At 36.1% G+C, this 24,468-nt stretch overlaps 2 long non-coding RNA genes across 2 annotated transcripts in view; one reads left to right on the top strand and one right to left on the bottom strand.

Moving 5' to 3' along the window:
- The window catches only part of LOC140059414 (uncharacterized), a 43,832-nt gene that overhangs the window by 11,456 nt on the left and 7,908 nt on the right, over positions 1 to 24,468 (top strand). The window lies entirely within an intron of this gene.
- Positions 2,146 to 3,296, bottom strand: LOC140059108 (uncharacterized). The gene is made up of 3 exons (XR_011847112.1): positions 3,016 to 3,296; positions 2,583 to 2,687; positions 2,146 to 2,460 (listed from the first exon to the last, which is right to left on the bottom strand). It is a non-coding gene; the product is annotated as an uncharacterized lncRNA (long non-coding RNA).

The raw sequence follows: 24,468 nt of genomic DNA, 5'->3' as shown, positions 1-24,468 counted from the left end.
ACCCTGAAAACAACCATAAACATTATACAAATTTGTATATTTTTTTTAAATGTCGCCCTATATTGATGGGTGTTTCTAAAGCTAAGACCATGCAGAGAGAAGACCGCGAACACAAATCCAAGGAAGACCTTACAAAATGGTATTGTGCACTAAAAATCGTGCAAATTAAATGATAACACCGTACCGTACATTTACTTACAAAATCTATAAACACATTTCGTTTTTAGTCTTTTGATTTTGATCCAGAAACCGCCAAGTGCGGATAACCAATAAAAAAAATCTAATACCTGAAAACAAATTTTTGTATAATATTTTTTTTAATGTCGCCCTCTATTGATGGGTTTCTAAAGCTACTAAGACAGTGAGGTAAAGCCGAAGGCTAGAGGGCGTGTAAAGTGATTCATACTGCACAGGAGGGCGGCCGTAAATGTGTTCAAAACATTATTTAATATAACAAATAATAATCTAATATAATACATTAAGACCACATAAATTACAACACATATTCTTGTCAAAGCACAGTGAAGTTTTTTTAAAATTAAATATAATTATTGTTAATCGCAGTAGAATAAATAATTTCTTGGTAATCTAGCATTGTTTGTAAAGAGGATCATATAGTATGCGTTCGCGTTTATACGCTTAACGCGCTGCTCACGCAGATAGGCTCACAACACAGGCGTAGTAGTGCGTACTGCGTAGGGCATATCTGATTGGTCGGTTGCAGCCGCCATCTTGTTGGTTCCCTCTCTATGGAGAATACTATAGATTGCTATCCAGCCTTCGGCTATTACAAATCACTGAGCTAAGAACATGCAGAGAGAAGACCGCGCCCGCAAAAGCCAAGGAAGACCCTACGAAAACAACTGCCGAAACCGATTTCCAAGAAAACCGTTCTTTTTTATTTTTCAATAGAAGCAGGCCCTTAAAATGGATATGAAAGGATTTTAAAATTTCACAAAAATGACTTTGTATGAATCCTTTTAATGTTAATAAACAGCACACAAAAAATTAGATTCAAATACCTAGTAGAAATTGAGAAATAATCAAATTTAATTTTGGTATAAAACGTCCGCAAAATGGCCGACCAACTGGCACGCCATCTTAATTTTTATGAACGTTATATACGCACGTACGAGATCGTCAAATTTAGAGTTTGAAACACCCGGGGTTGTAGCCACGGCAGCAGTCGTTTTGTGATTGGTTAATGAATTTTAATACAGTCCAATCACCGCCTTGTCTCGTTCGCGGACTGTGTGGTGTAAACAAAATAAACAAACCCATTCTACACGAGAATCGCGTGTGTTGCAAGCTCCCTGTTGCTGCAGTCGTAGAAAATATCGATATTTCACAAATCAATAAAAAGTTATGTCTGCAAAGATTGTACGTGAAAAGAAGAAAGTGTGTATTTGTACTTCTCACACTAAACCACTCACGCAGACTACAAATTAGGCTAGGTCTAGTAGACTATAGTTTCTTCTAAATTTGCTAGTAGTAGGCTAGGCCTACACATGGAGTTACTCCATGGCCTACAGTACAAGAGAGTAGTAGTCGCCGGTCCACCGACGAACGTCGTATGTAAAAGGCGACGTAAATAAAAAAGGTAAGCTTGTGTTGAACTTGTTTTTGGATCTGACTTTTGTTATTGACTAATATAGTAATATAATAATACTAATATTAAAGTAGAGCAGAGGTGAGGCAGAGAGGATTATTATAGTTTAGTTAGTAACTGTAGTGTAATTAAATAATAACCTCTTTCTGTTTGTTACCAAGTCATAAAATATAATACTATAGTATAGGGCCTAGAGGTAGGATTGAATAAAAATAATAGTACATTTCCATCCATTTATTGGTCTTATCTTTGCAGATTTATGGAATCAACAGTACATGAGATGGCTTTGAAGAACTGTAATAGTACTAGTAATAAAATTGTAAACATCAAATTATATGGCAGAAATAGTGTGTGGAATGAATTTTATTGAACAAATGTATCATAATGAGTTTGGAACAAGCAGGATTTTACAAACGGGACATAAATTACTTTTGAGACCTGAGTGATACATTTTAATTCTATCAACACCAGCCAGCTCCATCATATTCAAGAGATGGATTCTTTCATAAATGTCCATTGTACATAGTATTTGGCTAAATAAATAAAAAAAGAAGTACAGTAGTGGTTTATTTGTTTATATACCCAGACCCATTTAGATGATTAAAAACAAACACTATATGTACTGTCTGGTAGTACATTACCATAGTTACAGTATGACTGTAACCCTAGCACTCGCGTCTAAAGAATTCTATTATGCATATTTTACTATTCTTCATAAATATTTAGTTCTGTAATTTTAATTGTCTGTGCTCATTCTATACTTGGTGTCTTAGTATACTGCATAAATGTATCGTGCAAGCATGATCCAAGTAGCATCTATTATAAAGTACGCTGGGCATCTTTCTATTCACCTGAAAAAAGGAAAATGAATAAGCACATGTTTATCTGCCCTCAAAACAAAATAATAATTTAGTATAATGTATTATGTAGGTTTGATCAATAGTTTAAAATAGCAATGCTCAGTATCTGTTACCTTAATATTATAATTTGACTCTAACATTTGCGCTTCCATTCCAATCAATAAATACATTTGCTTATCCTGTCCATCAATTATCATAGTTGCACTCCAATTATAGACCTGTAGGTAGGTAAAAATACAAATGAATTGTTTATTTACTGTATACTGTACTGTATATGATACAAGCTGAAATACCCCTAACTAGGCCTGGCCTGTTATAACCTTTATTATTACATTAGAGAAAATCCACCTCTATTCATTTTATTGGGAATCATAATTAATACTGTATTTAGTATTCAGTGTTGCCTAGCCTAGCTAGGGCGGCATGTAATAACAAAAAAATATTTTAATAATGCGTTAGTCAGGACACTACAGCACACAACAATATTAATAAACGTACTTATAAATAATGTGTATATACATAATACAGTAACACAATTGTGCCTACCATTAACACCCTCAACGATACATCAAGGAGCATACGCTCTCAGCTCACCTCTGGCCGGGCGACTAAACACCGTATCCAGCAGTCATCACTACTAAAAAGGCCTAGCTAGCTCCAGGCCATGGCATTGTCAAACACCATTTACTCGTCCAACCGTTTCTTCAAAACGATGTTAACACCCGTGTTAACAAGACGATGTGGACGAATTTCCATCAATTTCAGTTAATTACAACGAAACAGTAATAAAATGAATGTTTCAATAATACATGTATAATAAATAGCGAAATAAACATCGCTCGCGAGAGGAGGGTCGAGAGAGAGGCCAAGGTGGTCGACTCTGTGATTCTCACGCATGCGCAAAATAACTCCGTGTACCCACCAGCAAGATAGGTATTTGGCTATGAATTTCGTAAAAGGTGGCCTTGAAAAACGAAATTAAAATCCGTTTAAAAAAAAAACATGGTTGATAATATGAATTAATTTTATTCGATTAGGCTAACATACTTATCCAAGAATAAAAATATCAAAGCGATAAGTAATTACTACCATGCTTTTGCATCAATCAATGATTTACTGCTAAATTCCTATCTCTGTAATACAAAAATAACTTTTAGTGACGTCACAAAAAGTTTTTCACAGGTTTCTCAGGGGCGTTTTGAGGGCGTTGTCGTCCTCCAAAACATTAAGTATGACTATGGCAAGCTTAAAACTGATTGATCTACACGTTGAGCCAATAAAATGATATTGCTAGGAACCCTTTCATATCCATTTTAAGGTAGTAGCCGTTTATTACTGAAATACAATGCAAATATGGCTTACGCAAAACAAATAAGATATACAAGTTGACGCTTTTATCTTGACTGTATTCATGTAGAATTAGGAAGCTTATGAATAACTATAAATTACTCCATCATGGGCTATACATTAACATTTATTTAACTGTAGGACTTTCATTACAAAGGTGTACTTGGATTGGATAGACAAAAATTAAAAACAACATAAGCTACAGTATATGGGGACAAACTGTTAAGGCGTGTGACGTTTTATAACAGTTACGTTACGTTACTATACTGATCAATAAACTTATTATACACCGGGTGGTGTAACGTTGACAATCTCGAATACGATGATACAATGGGAATTGTAGGTACAGTATCCTTCATGATACAATGGGAATTGTAGGTACAGTATCCCTCATGTAAACTGATGTAAACACTGCAAAGTAAAATGCACATACTTTTTGATTACAAATTAGAAAAACAATGATAGGCGTCAAAGGGTAGCCGTAATTATAATTAAGATCGATTCTGTATAAGCTGGTAAATATTCGGCGGATTAGTAGAATAAAGAAGAATACTACGTTCTAACCTCATGTATAACATGGGATTGTGTTGGGACGGACAGGGCTAGAGCATGGAGGTAAAAAACTATTTATTTATTTATTTATTTATTTATTACCTCCATGGGACTATACACAGCCAATGTTTATACTGTCCACTCCACATAATTGTTGAAGGTAAGGTATCGAAATGTGTGGTTCAAAAGTTGTATTAACTTTATACCTCCATGGCTAGAGTACGCCTAGAATATAAAAACGTAGCATAAGGTTACAGTAATGATTCGCATTCCCATTGTTAAATTACAGGTGGCATAACCGATGTACGATTTTGCACGCAAGAAGAAAAACGAATAAACGTAGAGCCTACACTACATTTTTAGAAAGATATAACAATATATAGTTATATAGCCTACATAAATCATCACATAATATAAATGTTATTACAAATGGAAGTGAACTGAAGTAATCCACGACCACATCCGGGCTTTTCTTGTACTTAACCCTACCTTATCGACTCACCTCTCTGAATGGTAATAATGCTAGAGTATAAGAATAAAAACGTAACATAAGGTTATAGTCACCTAAACGAATAATTGGCATTCCAATTGTTAAAATACAGGTGGCATAGTCGATACGCCGATTTTGTACACACTAAGAATGAAAAAATAAAACAGGAATGAACATCGGCATTACACTTTAAATTGTAGAAAGATATATTATAACAATGTAGCATAAGTTCTTTGCAATGTAGTTATAAAGCCTATATAACGGGCGTTACGCTAAATAAATTTTGTTAACAATTATTGGAACAATTTCTGGCTAAGGAGAGAGGTTAACCGATTCACCCCGGTAAAGTCAGTTTTTATTGCGAGGATGTTTGCAAATTTCGAAGTGAAGAAATCTATGTAGTATTTGTTATGTTTAATGAAGTTTATTGATTATAATTGTAAGTAGTAATAATGTTCTAGTTATACTACTGATTTGATTGATATAGTTAATAGTTTAAATTAATGTCCGAGATATTCGTAAAATAAGATGTTGATAGAATATCGTGACAAACTTGGCATAACGTGCAGCAGTAGTGCACGCGCGCCGTCCTTGTCAGAGCCATATATATATAAAGATTTACGACATTAAAATTAGATGCCATTGTTGTGTCAAAGAATTCGCACGCTGAGGGCGCGCGCGTCTATTTTGTATAGCGTTTTCCTGTAGTTCATGCATTATTTTTAGATTTTTTTGTCTATGAAATAACGCTTATATTCCGTTTTTATTTTAGTAATTAATTTTATTAATGGTATTAATTGGTAACATATATATATATATTGTGTCTATTATAACAAAAGAATAAATGCTAGGGCCTACATGCAAGTCAGGATACATCAAAACTTGAACCAATATAAAAAACGCACAAATTCACCCCTCTTTTTATACAGTATATGGCTCTTTCAGAGATTCGTTCATCATTTCATTTGTAATAATTTGCCTTTATTATTTTAATATTGTTCATACCGTTTTCAGTATATTAACAAATATATCCACGACACTTTATTATTTTATTTATTCATCAAAGCATGCATTATGAATTGAAAATATTTGTACTGAATTGACTTCAGTAGTTTAAAGTTATAGCGCCCTCACTCTTGGAGCGGTCCTTTGGGCAGACATGATGAAAGAATGTGATGCGTTGACGACGAATGTCTTCGCAAGATTTAGAGTTATAATAAGTTGTAAAAAGGTTACGACACCAGAACCGGTAATACATGGTTCATTATGTTTTTCTGTTTTACTTTATGTTAATTATAATGATATCAAAGGAGTATAAGTTCTCACCTGGAGCTAGCATTCTGTTGGATTGCGCTCGTATTGAGAGGCTGGCGGCGATATTGTTTTCACCCCAGTAGTAGTTGAGAGTTATTCATTGTTTTAGATTGCTCATACTTTTATTATTTAACCATTTATCATGGTATGGAATAATGCATCTAATGTTAGAATCATTATAGAAGTAATTGATGCGTATCGGAAATTTATTTGACTATTATTAATATAGAATTTAGCCTAGAATAGACACCGTATTATTGCCTAAAGTACTATGATTTCATCGCACATGCGTTGCAAGGAAATATGTGATGGCCATATTGTCATTCCGCTTCAGTGAGCATGTAAGGTCAAGGGTCAATTTGGGACTCTGTACTAGGAATGCGGTATTTCTTTGAAGCCGTGATAATCGTTGATTGTAGATTTATTCTACATTGCTTATTATTGTTATGTTGTTAATGTTAAAGACAAGAAGTTGAAATAACGCTGAAATATGCTAGAATTATATGGAAAGAAATAAAAAACAAAGAGCCAGTAAATTCGTTGGTGCCGTTCATTTAAAAAGTTCATTGAGTACTAGTTACCGGTGAACTTACAGTAAATTACGGCTGTTAAAGCAACCTGATTACAGATACTGTCAACCAAGCCTGACAGTACGATGATAAAGATGCCTGCTGATACGGCGGAGCAAATAGACAAACTGAAGCATGCCAGAAGGGTTAAGAAGGGAGCCTTTACCAGAGCTCTTATTGTACTCAAGGCAGCAACAGTGGATGAAAGTGAGAAGGAGGTTGTAGAGCATGCGCTTGAACGACTTAATCGTGCCTCAACTGCAGTTGAGCATGTACATGATGCTCTTGTAGCAATTATTGAAGATGACCCAGAATTCGAAGAAGCAGAGAAATACATGGAATCTGTACTGATGGAGTTCACCCAAGGGTTACAGATAGGCAGAAAATATCTAGCCGAACTAAATAGACAGGAGTCGCAAGTAGCTGCGAACAAGCCTGATGATGGTGATGAAGATAAATCAAACATCGCCAAGTTTCTGATGAAAAAGGATTTAATAAGCAATGGACTTATTAAATTTGATGATGACCCAATCAATTATAGAACATGGAAGGCGACATTCAAGGCTATTACTAAAGAGCTGTCCTTGAATGCCAGGGAAGAATCAGATCTGCTGATGAAGTGGTTGGGTGAAGAATCCCACAAGGCAATATTAAGATTGAAAGCTGTCCATTTAGACAATTCTGAAGAGGGACTCAAGGCCATGTGGGAGCGACTGGACGAAGATTATGGAGCTTCAGAGTTAATTCGAGAGTGTACTTCTTAGCAAGTTGGAAACATTCCCGAAAATTAAAGAAAACAAGCAGATGAAGGAGATGCCAGATCTCCTACGTGAAATCGAAGCAGCAAAAAGGGACAAGCGGCTGCCAGGGCTAGCAGTCTTTGACACAGCCAGGGGAGTGAACATCGCAGTAGCAAAGCTGTCATACCGACTGCAAGAAAGGTGGCGCTGGTTCTAAATACAAGGCAGATAAAGACGTTTCCTTTCCGCCATTTAAGGTATTCGTTGATTTTATTGCCAAGGAGGCAAAGATTTGTAATGATCCGTCGTTCCAGGTGACATCTGCCCAGAAGTCTAAGGACAGCCATAAGTCTGAGAAGTCGGACAAGACCAGGTCATACAGCACTCAAGCTACCCAGTCGAGGCGGAAGGGTTGTTTCTGTTGCGGTGAAGATCATGCCGTTAGTGTTTGTGATAAGTTCAAGTCAATGGAGTTGAAAGAAAGAGATGGACTAGTAAGAACAAAGGGGCTCTGTAGAGGTTGCCTAAAGAAGGGACACATTTGGAGAGATTGCAGGCATCGAATGACATGCGAAGTCTGCAAAGGGGATCACCCGACAACATTACATCTGTTCGTTGCGGCAAGCCAGAAGGAGATACCTGTGGTGGTGTCCACACCCCTGTGTACTAACTCCCAATTCAATGAACAATGCTGCTCATCCATAGTCCCTGTATGGATAAAGTATGGGGATAAGCAGCAGATAACATATGCTTTACTAGATGAACAATCAGATATCTGTTTTATTGCGGAAGCTCTTGCCAAGGGATTGAATACTAAAGGAGCAGACATAAGGTTAGAGATATCAACTGTGCTGACGAAGGGGACAGTCACTTCCAAAAAGATAGATGGTTTGGTGATAAAGGGCCTCAATGAAAAGAAGACAATACAGTTACCATCCGCATACACACGAGATCAAATACCAGTGTCCAGACATCAAATCCCCACACCAGATGCAACCAATGGTTGGGTACATCTCCAAGGAATGAAGAAAGAGCTGAGTCCTCTTCTGAATGTTGATGTCGGTCTTATAATTGGCCATTTCAATCAATGACGTGCTCAGGATAAGACGTGTATAGCGAGCGCTCCTCATTTGACTACAATTTACACGGCGTGTATGCATCATGGCCACCAAACCCAAGACTCGCTCTCGCCCAGCCGATATTGAAAGTGCTTGTTCCAACCCTGTGGACTTTAACAATTTTGTACATGCTTCCCTAAAATCATTATTAGATGGGCAGGCAAAAATTAAAGAGGATTTGAACCAAGCTATTGGATTTAACTCGGACAGAATCGCAGCACTCGAAGAAAACGATATTATCAAGGCTAACAAGATTGGTCAACTCGAACAAACGGTTGATAAACTATCATCTACGGTTGCGAAGCTCGAACTAGAGGCCAACAAATCCGAACGCTTCAGCCGACGTAACAACGTTCGAATTGTGGGACTTAAAGAAGAATCAGGTGAGGATTGTGTTGTCTTGGCCAGGAACATTCTAATAGATAACTTTGAATTTAGTGAAATACCAACGATAGAGCGTGCACATCGAGTCGGTCCTGTACTGCCGGTGAGGCCCCGACACATCATAATTAAACTACTTAGTTATAACTCTAAAGTTCAAGTCATGAAACAGAAGAATATTGCCTTACAAGATAAACAGTTTTACGTGATAGATGATCTGACCTTAGTGGATTATAAAGAAAAGAAGAAATGGAAATTTCAAGTTAAAGCTTTATATGACAATGGAACTAAACTTAAATTCTCTGCTGGTAAATGGCGAACTTCTACGGGGACTCCCTATATATTCAAGTAACTTTTACGGTGTTTTGAGGAACTGGGATATGAATGGTTTCTTTTTCTCTGCCTTCTTTCATTTTGTAATGTCAGTATATTTAACCTGGCTTTGCTTGTTTAAATTCCAAGCATGTCCGCTACGTACCATTATGCAAATTATACCTTTGCATACCCGGTTGCATACCTAATGAATTATTCTCCGTTTTATACACGGGGAGTGCAACGCTTACGCTACCTATGTATTAGTAATACGGCAGCACTAAACAGAATTGTTTTATGTTTAATTATTGTTATATTTAGTTTTTTATTTTATTATATTATTGTTAACTTTTACCTAATGTTTAAATTATCTATGATACCTATAATTAATGTGCCAATCCAACCCTACAACTGATGTGAAATTTAACCCCTTTGTGGCATACGAGAACATGAATATTAACGAAAATGTTGATCCACATTCTCAAGTTTATGCTAGTTTAAATGAATCTAATTATTTTGATCCAGAAACATTCTCAGAGAATTTCTCTAAGCATAACAATGATAAAAATATTTTGTCTACTATCCATTTTAATACACGTAGTCTCTTGGGCAAGATGGATTCTTTAAAACGTTTTCTTCTTACTCTTGAATTTGACTTTGATGTTATTGCTATTACTGAATCTTGGCTACAGTTTGACAATAATCCCCTAACAGATATGCCGGGTTATAATATTTTTTCTAGAAATAGGAAATCTAAGGCGGGTGGTGGCGTAGCCCTGTACGTACGAAACAATGTATCAGTTACTGTCCGTAATGATTTAACAACAGATGAATCAATATGTGAATCGATATTTATTGAAATAGAACAGATACATGGGAAAAATATCATCGTGGGAACAATCTATCGTGCTCCGTCTTTGAATATCAATGCATTCAATGATATCCTAGATAACCTACTTCATACTCTTTCAACTGAAAATAAGCTGGTATATCTGTTGGGTGATTTCAATATAGATATTTTGCAATATACTTATGAAACCACAACTAACAATTTTGTAAACACTCTTTTTAGCAACTTTTATTTACCGCTAATACTTAGACCTACTAGGATAACATCAAATAGTGCTACTCTTATTGATAACATATTAACCAACCAGCCTGATTTACACCTCGCTAGTGGTCAGCTCTATTGCGATATTTCCGATCACCTACCTGTTTTTTCTATATCTACCTTAACATACAAAAATAATCAAGCAGTCAGTAGACCTCCAAATAAACCTTTTAGGAAAATTAATGAAAATAACATCGAACAATTTAAACGAGAGCTTAGCGTAATAACATGGAACGATGTGAACTTATTGCAAGAACCTAATCAAGCTTATAATACTTTTGAAACTAAATTAAAACTTTTATATAATAAACATTTTCCAATGATTACGCAAAGTAAAAAAAACACAAAATTAAAACCTTGGATGTCAAATGGTCTGTTGCAATCTACTAAATATAAACACAAGTTATATGCTAAATACCTAAATAATCCTACCAATCATAATAAAATAAAATACACTAAATTCCGTAATACCTTAAATTCACTTATTAAACGTGTTAAAACCGAATACTATCAAAACAGATTCACTCAATGTCAACATGATATTAAAGGTACTTGGCGCGTAATTAACTCCTTGATTAAAAGGTCTCCGAATTTGAATACGAAAGTTGTTCTAACAGGCAATAATGGTGAATCCATTGAAGACCCGTCTCAAATCGCAAATGAATTCAATAAGTTTTTTGTCGAAATTGGACCAACTCTTTCAAAAAAATTGCCAACCGATCAATCTGATTTTAAAACGTATTTGCCCTTACCTACTTTAAACTCTTTATTTATGTGTCCAGTGTCTGATACAGAAATTATAGATATTGTCAAATGTTTTAAAACTAATAAAGCGCAAGGACTTGATGAATTCAGTCCAAAAGTTATTAAACAATCAATTTCCCTTTTGGTTAAACCTCTATGTCACATATTTAATCTGTCTTTAACAAAAGGAGTTTTTCCAAATAAATTGAAATTGGCAAGAGTTACTCCCATCTTTAAAGCAGGAAAAAAGGACACTTTATCTAATTACCGACCGATCTCAGTCCTTTCGCTATTTTCTAAAATATTAGAAAGAATTATCTATAATAGAACCTATGCCTTTATGGAAAAAAATAATATTCTATTCAATAAGCAATTTGGATTTCGCAAACATTTTGATACCGCAATGGCCTTAATTGATTTGTCCAATGAAATAATAGATGCATTTGAAAATGATGAGTTTGCAATTGGTGTTTTTGTCGATCTATCGAAAGCATTCGATACCATTAACCATCCCATTCTTCTTTCAAAACTGTATCACTATGGTATTCGCGGTGTTCCTCTCAATTTATTTAAGAGCTATTTATCTAACCGCTACCAATGTACCAAGTTTTGTGATTCCCAATCTGACTATTTGCCTATTACCTGTGGAGTACCACAAGGTTCATTACTAGGTCCTCTTCTGTTTCTTTTATATGTGAATGATATTTACAATTCGTCAGTATCTTTATCTTACTTTTTATATGCAGATGACACAACACTAATCTGTAAAAATCGACACTTAGAGTCGTTATTTAACACTGTAAATACAAGTTTAATTAATGTATCCGAATGGTTTCTGGCAAACAGCCTTTCTGTAAATCTAAAAAAGTGCAGCTATGTTTTGTTTAGAAGTAGTACGATGCCGATTAAATTAGGTCCATTGCAAATTAAACTAAATGGTTCTGTTCTCCCCATGGTCAATCATGCAACATTTTTGGGTGTATCCATTGATAGTCGTCTGACATGGAAAACCCATGTTATTGAGACAGAAAACAAAATCTCAAAAAATATTGGTATAATTTGTAGACTGGCATCTTTTCTTCCACATCATATTCTCCGAACACTCTACTGCTCCCTTGTTTTGCCATATCTTTTATATTGCAATATCGTTTGGTGTAACACATTCCCATCTAATTTAAATAAACTTCAAATACTACAAAAGAAAATCATTCGAATAATTTCGAATGTTTCACCTAGAACTAGTACAGATCCTTTATTTCGTTCTCTCAAATTATTAAAATTAACAGATATTAATATTTTCCAACAATGTTTATTTATTTACAAAAGCCAAAATGCTCTTCTTCCATCTCATTTACGCGATATGTTTTCTCCCAATTATGAATTTCACGGCTATTCCACAAGAATCCTCAATAACCTTCATATTCCTAAACATAAAAAGACTTCTTTTCAACATAATATTAGATTTACTGGACCCAAGATATGGAACTCACTTCCTAACAAAATTACAACTTCTGCAAACAAACATAGCTTCGTCTTTAACACTAAACAATATCTAATACAAAAGTAAATTAATTAACTAGTTATATTCTAGGTATCAGTTTTTTTATTGTTTTCATATTCCGTCATGGTAATTACTTTATTCCTATATACCATTTACTATTATTTACTAATTTGATTTTAGTTACTTTTTGTTTTGTTCAGGCACTTTCAACACAAGCTTTTGCTTTTTAGAAATTGTGCCTCCTTCATAATATTGTTTTATTCATGTTAAAGATGAGAAAAAAAAATTGTATTGTTTTAACTATCTTTCTTCTCGTCATGAATTTTGTGTATTATATTATTTATTTTGTATATTATGAAGGAAATAAATGTTATTATGAAATGAAATGAAATGAAATAATTGTTCAACAGCATTGATGCCAAAGGAAGTACTCCATGGTGAAAACGACAATGACCCCTATGCTGTAAAGACCTCCTTGGGATGGGGCATATTAGGCGTAACTAAGCTGAGCAAGAGGCAAACAGTCAACAAAACACACTTTTCATTTAAAACAACTACCAAGGAAGTACTGGATCTGTTTGAAGCCGATTTTATTGAAAAAGCTGAACGGACCCAGTCTATGTCTATTGAAGATGAAAGTTTTCTTAAGACATTGAATGATGGTGTTGAGATGGTTAATGGTAAGTTTCAAATACCTTTACCATTCAAGGTTGAAAATCCTATATTGCCTGACAACAAGTTCCAAGCAAGGAGAAGACTGGAACAATTGAAAGGGAAAATGATGAAGAATCCCAAGTATGCCGAACAATACAAGTTGTTCATGAAGAAAATAATAGAGGAAGGCCAAGCAGAGGAGGTGCCCGAAAATGAGAAGGCAATAGCAGCGTGGTATATACCACATCATGAGGTTTACCACCCCAGGAAACCAGATAAGCTGAGGGTGGTACTGGATTGTGCTGCCAGACACCAAGGCGTGTCACTAAATGACCTGCTCAGCCAAGGACCAAATATGACTAACAGTCTGATAGGGGTGCTCCTACGCTTCAGGAAGGAACATGTTGCTCTTTTGGGGGATATTGAAGGCATGTTTTACCAGGTCTTGGTCAAACCCAGTGACCGCAACTTTTTAAGGTTTCTGTGGGGGCCGGATGGAAACATAAATGAAGAACCAATGGAGTACAGAATGAAGGTACATGTTTTTGGTGCTAAGTCATCACCTGGGTGTGCAAACTTTTCCCTAAAGAAGGCGGCTGACATTTTTGAGAATGTGTATGGAGAGGATGCAGCTAAGTTTGTGAAATCTGGGTTCTATGTTGATGACGGCCTGAGTTCCGTTCCTACTCCCGGTGAAGCCATAAGCCTGATAACAAGGACTGCTGCAATGCTGAAAGATGGAGGCTTTCGATTACACAAATTTACATCTAACTCACCAGAAGTGTTGCAAGCATTGCCAACCGAGTCCATAGCCACGAAGGTTGATAAATTAGATTTGAGTAACTTGCCTACTGAACGCACGTTAGGCATTTTATGGAATGCCACCGAAGACGTATTTACATTTGAATCCGTACACATGGGAAAACCAACAACTCGGCGGGGGATACTATCAACCGTCAGTGCCATTTTCGACCCTTTAGGCTTCGTGGGACCATACATTTTGGTAGGAAAACGCATTTTGCAAAGGGTGTGTGCTGGAGGATCCAACTGGGACGATCAGATTGATTAGGAGACACTGAAGGAATGGCTTAGCTGGAAGAAGCAGTTGGAGTACTTGAAGGATATACATATTCCTAGATGCTACAAGCCATGTGAACCTTCTACCGTCAAAACATATGAAGTGCATCATTTCAGTGACGCCAGCGAAGTAGGTTATGGTCAATGTTCCTATTTAAGAATGATCGATGATCAGGACAACGTCAAATGCTGTCTACTCTTTAGTAAGTGTCGGGTAGCACCACTGAAGGTCATGACCATGCCAAGGATGGAATTAGTTGCGGCTACATTGTCTGTCAGAATTGCAGCTATTCTGAGAAATGAATTGGAGTATGAGAACCTGGCAGAATATTTTTGGACGGACAGCCAAGTAGTACTTGGCTACATTAATAATGAGGCGAGAAGATTTCACACATTTGTTGCAAATAGGGTACAACAAATACGCAACGGAAGTCAACCAGGACAGTGGAATTATGTATCCAGTAGTAACAACCCAGCTGATATAGCCTCAAGAGGTATGGACATTGAGAAGCTGAGGGATTGTGAAATGTGGTAGCAGGGTCCCAAGTTCCTGCTTGAGAAGGAACTGCGCACAGAAGATATAGACTTCACTCCTGTTGCTGATGACGTCGAAGTTAAACAAGTTAAAGTGTTTGCTGTACGTGTGAAGGCAGACATAATTTCAGCAGTCCTACAGCGAAACTCGAATTGGAACAGGGTAAGGAGAGTTTTCGCAAGATGTTTAGTATTCTTCTACAAACTAAGAGGATGGAAGAGATCAAGTGAATTGACAGTTGAAGATGTGGTAAAAGCTGAGAAATTATTAATTAAGGAAGCTCAACACAACGAGTTAGCCGACTTATCGAAACTGGAGAAATTAGACCCAGTGACTGATGCAGAAGGATTGCTTCGTGTTGGTGGGCGCTTGAAGAAAAGCAGTCTCCCAGATGAAATTAAGCACCCACTTATAATACCATCAAAGTGCGAAGTTACCAGACTGCTAGTTAGACATTACCACGATAAGAACCATCATCAAGGCCGTGGCATAACACTGAATGCCATCAGGTCAGCGGGATACTGGATCATTGGCGGTGTATCAGCGGTGTCCAGATACATTCATGATGGTGTGACGTGTAGGCGACTTCGACGAAAGACTGAAATTCAACGAATGGCAGACTTACCTCAAGATCGATTCGAACCATCTCCTCCATTCACTTATAGTGGAGTAGACTTTTTCGGCCCGTTTGGCGTGAAAAATGGACGAAAAGAGGCGAAACGCTACGGAGTATTGTTTACCTGCTTATGTTCCATAGCGGTGTACCTTGAAGTTGCCAACTCTTTATCTACGGATTCATTTCTGAATGCGTTTAGACGTTTTCTGTGCAGAAGAGGAGCTGTTAGACAATTGCGTTCGGACAGAGGCACAAACTTTGTTGGAGCTTGTAGGGAGCTACAAGAAGCCTTAAAGGAAATGAACCAGACTGAGCTGAATTCTAAAATTCTGAACTATAACTGTGATTGGGTTTTTAATGTACCAACTGCCAGTCACATGGGAGGCGCATGGGAGCGCATGATCCGAACCGTCAGGAGTGTGCTCGATGGGCTATTAATGCAAAATCCATGTATGCTAAACGATGAAATGTTAACAACCTTCATGACAGAGGTTGAAGCTGTGATTAATAGCAGGCCACTGACAACGACTACAGATGTCTCTCAAGAACCCTTGACTCCAGCTCACCTTTTAACAATGAAGAACACTGTCATTCTCCACCAGATAAATTTGGCCACACAGACAAATTCAGCAGAAAACAATGGAGAAGGGTTCAGCACCTAGCAGATGTATTCTGGTGTAAATGGAGGAAGCAGTATGTTGCCAGTCTGCAGTACAGACAGAAGTGGACAAGAAAAGAAAGAAATATGAAAGTAGGTGACGTTGTTTTGCTGTATGATGAAAACCTATCGATAAACCAGTGGGAACTTGCAAAGGTGGTTGAAACGATTCCAAGTAGCGATGGATTTGTGAGAAAGGTGTCTGTGTATGTAGGACGTAGAAAATCCATTCTGGAAAGACCGATCACGAAGTTAGTGTTACTTGTTCCTGCTAGCCAAGAATAGAGACACCATGCACGCCTATTGTTATTGTGTTGCCATTTTCAGATGAGTTATGATTTAATGTTATTAACTATTGTTAGTGAAAGGGCCAGAATAAAGCCCTATAGTGACTCGAGGGCAGTCTACCCAAGGACAGTCACTTTCAATTTAGTATATAATCATAAGCATTGATTATAATTATTTTGTGTTTGAAGGATCGTCCCCGTCAAGGAGCCTTTGGAGAATTTTATAGCAGATATTTGTTTTGGACATTTTAATTTGTAAACCTGTTTGTTGTATGTAGATATATATACTTGTTTAGATTACACATTTGAAAGTTTATATGTGTCATTACTACGGTAAAGGAGATTTGTTCATGCGAAAACCTATGTATGAAGTAACACAGTAATTGTATCGTAGTTGAGGCCATGCTCTCAGTGTTAAAGTTGATGATTTATGAATAAGTTCTTCATGTTAACTTGTAGTAAATTTAAAGCCAATTTAAGGGAGCCATGTACTGAATTGACTTCAGTAGTTTAAAGTTATAGCGCCCTCACTCTTGGAGCGGTCCTTTGGGCAGACATGATGAAAGAATGTGATGTGTTGACGACGAATGTCTTCGCGAGATTTTAGAGTTATAATAAGTTGTAAAAAGGTTACGACACCAGAACCGGTAATACATGGTTCATTATGTTTTTCTGTTTTACTTTATGTTAATTATAATGATATCAAAGGAGTTCTCACCGGGAGCTAGCATTCTGTTGGATTGCGCTCGTATTGAGAGGCTGGCGGCGATATTGTTTTCACCCCAGTAGTAGTTGAGAGTTATTCATTGTTTTAGATTGCTCATACTTTTATTGTTTAACCATTTATCATGATATGGAATAATGCATCTAATGTTAGAATCATTATAGAAGTAATTGATGGGTATCGGAAATTTATTTGACTATTATTAATATAGAATTTAGCCTAGAATAGACACCGTATTATTGCCTAAAGTACTATGATTTCATCGCACGTGCGTTGCAAGGAAATATGTGATGGCCATATTGTCGTTCCGCTTGAGTGAGCATGTAAGGTCAAGGGTCAATTTGGGACTCTGTACTAGGAATGCGGTATTTCTTTGAAGCCGTGATAATCGTTGTAGATTTATTCTACATTGCTTATTATTGTTATGTTGTTAATGTTTAATTTCAGTAATTTACGGCTAAAGACAAGAAGTTGAAATAACGCTGAAATATGCTAGAATTATATGGAAATAAATAAAAAACAAAGAGCCAGTAAATTCGTTGGTGCCGTTCATTTTAAAAGTTCATTGAGTACTAGTTGCCGGTGAACTTACAATATTATTATTGTTATTAATAGGACGTAGTTATGGGATGTTTTGTTCCAAAATCAATCAATCGAACTTTATAATGTACTAGCGCACGCGCGCGCAATATTCTTTGCCGCAAGTACTTCTGTACGCTGTGCACGTCGATATTTCAACGTAAAATGTGCAATTACATTTTTTTAAATATGAGAAAAAGTTGAAAGTATTTTGTTGCTCCTATATTTTACATGCATTTACGGAGAAATGTTTGACACAATTTGATCTGCATATCACGTGGCTTTAATCCAATGTCGTAACTCTTTATATATATGGCTCTGGGGCCGGATTTATCAAACTTGCTTAGCAAAAAAATGGTCTTAACTTTGCCTTAAATCAGATTTATCAATATATCTAAGCAAAAAAATTTGCTTAATTTTGTCTTAAATCTAAGACAAACAACACCCTGCCTTAAGATGAAAAATTTCGTCTTATCTCATTTCTGCAACAGAAACATTCTTTTTTGACAACGCGAGCGCGCTAGGCCGGAACATTGAACATTCGGAAAGGCTACGCTAGTGCGTTTTCCGCTGTACTACGGACGCTAAAATAATGATATCGATCTTCATAAAGATGGCCTAGAAATTGGACGAGCAAAACTAATATTTTCGGGATAGGTACGACCCAATTGACTAACTTTTAGAAAACTGTATCGGCTGCCAAGGGTCGCTGTCATTGATAAAAATAAATAAATGTTGATTTGATTTAAGTTTAGAGCGAATGATTTTCGTATGTATTTCCGACTGTTGTGCTCTTTCTCTATTTTAAGTAATAAAAACAATAGTAGCCAGAATGCGCCCTCTCTTGTTGGGAGTGAAATTACGGAGATAACAGAGCCATATATATAAAGAGTTACGACATTGGATTTAAGTCACGTGATATGCAGATCAATTTGTGTCAAACTTGTCTCCGTTATTGCATGTAAAGTATAGGAGCAAGAAATTACTTTAAACTTTTTCTTATATAAAAAAAAATGTAATTACACATTTTACGGTGGAATATCGATGTGCACAGCGTACAGAACCACTTGCGCCAAAGAATATTTCGCGCGCGTACGCTAGTACATTATAACGTTCGATTGATTGATTTTGGAACAAAACATCCCATAACTACGTCCCATTAATAACAATTATGTAATATTTTCAATTCATAATGCATGCTTTGATGACTAAATAAAATAATAAAGTGTCGTGGATATATTTGTTAATATATTGAATAGGTATGAACAATATTAAAATAATAAAGGCAAATTATTACAAATGAAATGATGAACGAGTCTCTGAAAGTTTGTGTCAAAAACACACGGAGAGCATAAACTGTATAAAAAGAGGGGTGAATTTGTATTGGTTCATGCTTTGATATATCCTGACTTGCATGTAGGCCCTAGTATTTATTCTTTTGTTATTATAGACACAATATATATATGTTACAAAATTAATACCATTAATAAAATTAATTACTAAAATAAAAACGGAATATAAGCGTTATTTCATAGACAAAAAAATCTAAAAATAAAGCAAGAACTACAGGAAAACGCTATACAAATAAGACGCGCGCGCCCTCAGCGTGCGAATTCTTTGATACAAACATGGCTTCTAATCTTCAATGTCGTAACTCTTTATATGGCTCTGGGAGATAAAATGTTATAGCGCCGCCATCGCTAAGAGAAAAAAGCTAATACGCATGCGTAAGCAAGAATTTTTCGTCTTAAGACATAATTTGCTGCCCTCTAGAGATTAATTTTGCGCATGTGGAAAGTAAAATTTACCTAAGACAATTTTTCTGCTAAGACATTGCTAAGACGGTTTGATAAATAAGATTAAGTTATTTGCTTAAGCACTTCTTAAATATTTCACCTTAAGCAAAAATATAAGCAAATATTGATCAATGCCAACCCTGGTCCTTGTCAGAGCCATATATATATAAAGAGTTACGACATTGAAAATTAGAAGCCATTTTTGTGTCAAAGAATTCGCACGCTGAGGGCGCGCGCGTCTCTTTTGCATAGCGTTTTCCTATAGTTCATGAACTATTTTTAGATTTTGTTGTCTATGAAATAACGCTTAGATTCCGTTTTTATTTTAGTAATTAATTTTATTAATGGTATTGATTTGTTAAAATATATATATATGTAGCACTCTTTATATAAATGACACAGACTGTTGTTATATTCTCTCAATGGTACTTTATTTACACTATATACAGGTACACAGAGAGTGATTAAGTTGTAGCTATCGGTTCAAGTTATTTCCAAAATTGTGTTAATCTACAAGAAGTGTTAATTACAGAACATACATGACTATTTAAGGAGTAGCCCAGTGAGGTGACTTATCAGTTCAGTGACCCTCCTTGTCCCCTCCCAAGAGCTGGTATATTCATTAAGATCACACCCAAGTAATCATTAGTAAGTTATTACCAATTCCATAGAATAAGGCAATTAATTATTAGGAGTTGACACCTTAGTGGTTACAGCCCAGGTCTATAGTCTACATTAGTTAAGTATGGAAAACCACATGAATTCCAGGAGAGTGAGTGACCTGCTACATCCACCCTGGCTTTCTGAACATCGCCCTCGATGTTACATAAAAAACATAAATCTTAAGCTAATACCAGTATAAAATATTAAAACAACTTACAAACTACCAAATTTAACACAAAAATCAAATGAAAAGTACAAGCAAACTTAAGTAAGAAAAAAACATAACTTTCCGCTGCCGTATGTTCAAGCATATAAACATTAACGGAATAAGCAACACCAATATATAAGATAAAACAAACTAGAAAAATACATGTTTTTAGAGCCGTATTCATGTCGCAGGACAACCCACTAACAGCGGCATATTGGCAAAATCAAAAGAAAGAACAAAAAAACAATTGAGCATACAAAATATAACAGGAACGAACATCTCATTCCAGAAACAAGTGCCACACTAAACCACTGACAATACAGCGTGTTCAAGGCACGTACGTATTACCCGTACATAAACATCAAAACAATCATGTTTCAAACAAATTTAAAGCAAAATACTGTATATCAGAAAATCAATCTTAAATTATTAAAAGAGATCAAAGCAAAATAAATCAAACGTAAATAATCTAATGTTATTTATAATACGAAATGTTTTGAGGGGCCGCTATAACATAACCTCAAGTGATAAAAGAAAAATTAAGTATAATGTAATCATGCATAAATAACAAAAATTAGCTTCAACATTAAAAATCTATGAATCAGTAAGAGGAGCTTGTTTACTCTTCCAAGATTCAAAAATTTGACGACCCTTCTTAATTTTCCAACTACGTGACTTAATAATGTGTTGGTTTACATCGATAGGGTCTTCAATAGGCAGAAACATACAAGGGGTTAGGAGATTCATATGAAGGATACGCTTATGAGTATCATTCTCAACTGTATACACAGGTAGAGTGGGGTGTTTATTAACAATAACATATGGCTTCTCTTCCCATTGGTCAGCGAGTTTCTGTTTACCAACTATAGCTTTCTTTTGAACAAGTACCCTGTCACCCATTTTAAGTACTGAATTGGTAGCTCGTTTATCATAATTATGTTTTTGCCTAGCCTTGGCTTCACTAGCTGAATTTTGGGATGTGACATAAGCATGATTCAGTTGTTCAAGTAACTTAATTACATAATCGTCATATTGTTCCCCATCCGTCGGACCATTATTATTTACTATACCAAATAGTATATCAACAGGTAATCTCGCGTGTCGTCCAAACATAAGATAAAAAGGGGCATAACCAGTGGTTTCGTGTTTTGTGCAATTATACGCATGAGCCATAGGACCTACATAATCCTTCCAGTTTAGTTTCTTCTCTGCTGGTAAAGAGCCTAACATGCTTAACAATGTACGATTCCAACGTTCTGTAGTACCATTACCCATGGGGTGATAAGGGGTTGTACGAGATTTTTCAATGCCTGTTAATTTACAAATTTGTTTAATAATGGCACTTTCAAAATTACGGCCTTGGTCGGAATGGAGGCGTTTAGGAAACCCATAATGTAAAAAGAAATTATTAATTAAAACTTTTGCTACAGTAGTTGCTGTTTGATCCTTTGTAGGGCATGCCTGAGCATATTTAGTAAAATGGTCTGTTACAACTAGAACATTTTCAAAACCACCTGCTGAACGTTCAAGTTTAAGGAAATCAATACATACCAACTCCATTGGTTCGGATGTGAAAATTGGTACTAAAGGAGCTTTAGTTTTACTTTGAGGCGTCTTACGTAAACAACAACGTTTACAACTTATACAATGTTGTTTAATATCATCAGCCATTTTAGGCCAGTAAAACCTACTACGTATCATATCTAGAGTCCTTTCATAACCTAAATGTCCAAGTTCATCATGTAATTTTGTCAAAACAGTTGATTTATGATCAGCCGGAAGTACAAGTTGAAAACGCGGAAAATTGTCAACAAAAGTTTTACGATAAAGTACATTGTCCTTCCATTCTAAACGATCCCATTGGCGAAGTAAAGTAAGCACAGTTTGTGATTCATTGATGCGTTCAGTATGAGTCGGACGAGATCCGCGATTAAGATATACAATGACAGGACCAATAGTTGGATCATTACGTTGTATATGAACAATTTCTGTAGGGGTGTAGGAGGAAACTTCATCACACCCTCCCTGCACATTAATGACGTCATCGCTGTTGCGACTTGAAGAATTAGCTGTGCTTCTTGTCAATACGTTACACTGTACAGACTTTTTCGGAGGATGAGTAAATAAACAAGAACTATGGTATCCGGACAAAACGGCTGAAACATCATTTGGGCATAAAACAGTTGAATTAGAAAAGTCATATTGTCGCGATAATGCATCAGCGGCAGCATTGCTTTTACCGGGGCGATAATGCATAGAAAAATCAAATTGGCTAAGGTCGGCTACCCAGCGTTGGCCAATAGCATCCAATTTGGCTGAGCTTAACACATACACTAAAGGATTATTGTCTGTAAAAACCTTAAAATTTGTCCCCAGTAAGTAGTCGCGAAATTTTGATGTGACCGCCCACTTTAAAGCCAAAAATTCTAGCTTATGTGCAGGATAGCGAGTTTCTGATGGTCTAAGTCCTCGGCTAGCGTAAGCAAGGACGTGTTGTATCCCGTCATGTATTTGAGACAACACTGCTCCCAACCCTGTTCCCGATGCATCCGTTTCCAGGATAAATGGTTGCGAATAATCTGGATAAGCAAGTATCGGAGCAGTAGTTAAACGGGTCTTTAATAATGTGAATGCTTGGTCACAATCAGAAGTCCAATTAAATACAGTAGGCGATTTACGGGCATAACTACGTTTATGTTTCTTTGTGTTACAATCCCCTGATGTGAGTGAATATAAGGGTGCTGCTAATGAAGAAAAATTTGAAATAAAACGACGATAGTAACCACAAAATCCCAAGAAACGTTGAACCTCCTTGCGATTCGTAGGTTTAGGCCAAGTCGAAACTTTAGATATTTTTTCTGGGTCGGTTGATATACCCTCTGCAGACACGATGTGTCCCAAATAGTTAACTTTAGGTTTTAAAAATGAACACTTACTAGGTTTTACTTTCAATCCATGCAGACGAAGACGCTGGAATACCATTTCCAGTCGCTGAAGATGTTGTTCAAAAGTATTCGAAAAAACAATAATATCGTCCAAATAAATCAGTAATGAAGAAAAATTTTGATCACCAAAACATGACATCATCAATCGCTGAAAAGTTGCAGGTGCATTTTGCAATCCAAAAGGCATTCTGTTAAATTGAAAAAGTCCCATTGGCGTTGTAAAGGCAGTCTTTTGCTTATCGGCATCGGCTACCTCAACTTGCCAATAGCCACTTGTTAAGTCTAAAGTTGAAAAATATTTTGAAGAACCCAAAGCGTCCAGTGCTTCATCAATTCTAGGAATGGGGAAAGCATCCCTAATTGTTTTGGAATTTAATTTTCGAAAGTCAACGCAAAGTCTCAACGAACCATCCTTTTTATACACAATAACCATAGGTGAAGCATATGGACTGTCGCTAGGTGTAATAACATTCGCGTCTAACATTTTGTTGATTTCATCACGAACCGCAGAGTATTGGGCTGGGGGTATGCGTCGAAATGGTAATCGGAAGGGTTGATTGTCAATTAATGGAATATGGTGCTTAACAGATTTAGTATGTCCAAAGTCTTTATCGGAAGTTGAAAAAACATTGGCATACTGTTCCAAAAGGTTTTTAAGTGCAGAATGTTGTTCATTTGACGTATCAGAATTTGTTAAATCAATATTCGGTGCTTGGCTTATAACTTGCTGACTACGTAAATTATCAACACAGGCAATCTGTGTTAAATTTGCAATTGGTGTATTTTGTTTAATAAAAATAGGGGAATCAGAAACATTTAAAATTCGAACAGTTACCTTATTTCCTTCCAAAATAATGTGAAATAGAGCGTCCAATTAATAGTCCATCAGGAGTACCAGAGCACATTGGCTCAACTAAAACTGTCCCGCTACATATATATTTTTATAATAACAAAAAAATAAATGCTAGGGCCTACATGGAAGTTAGGATACATCAAAGAATGAACCAATACAAAAAACATACACATTCACCCCTCTTTTTATGCAGTATATGGCTTTCTTTTGAAGAAAACGCTAAAG

This window comes from Antedon mediterranea, chromosome 9, assembly GCF_964355755.1.
Source record: "Antedon mediterranea chromosome 9, ecAntMedi1.1, whole genome shotgun sequence".
NCBI lineage: Eukaryota > Metazoa > Echinodermata > Crinoidea > Comatulida > Antedonidae > Antedon > Antedon mediterranea.
Note: the sequence above shows the minus strand (reverse complement) of the source record. Positions and strands in the feature narration are given on the sequence as shown.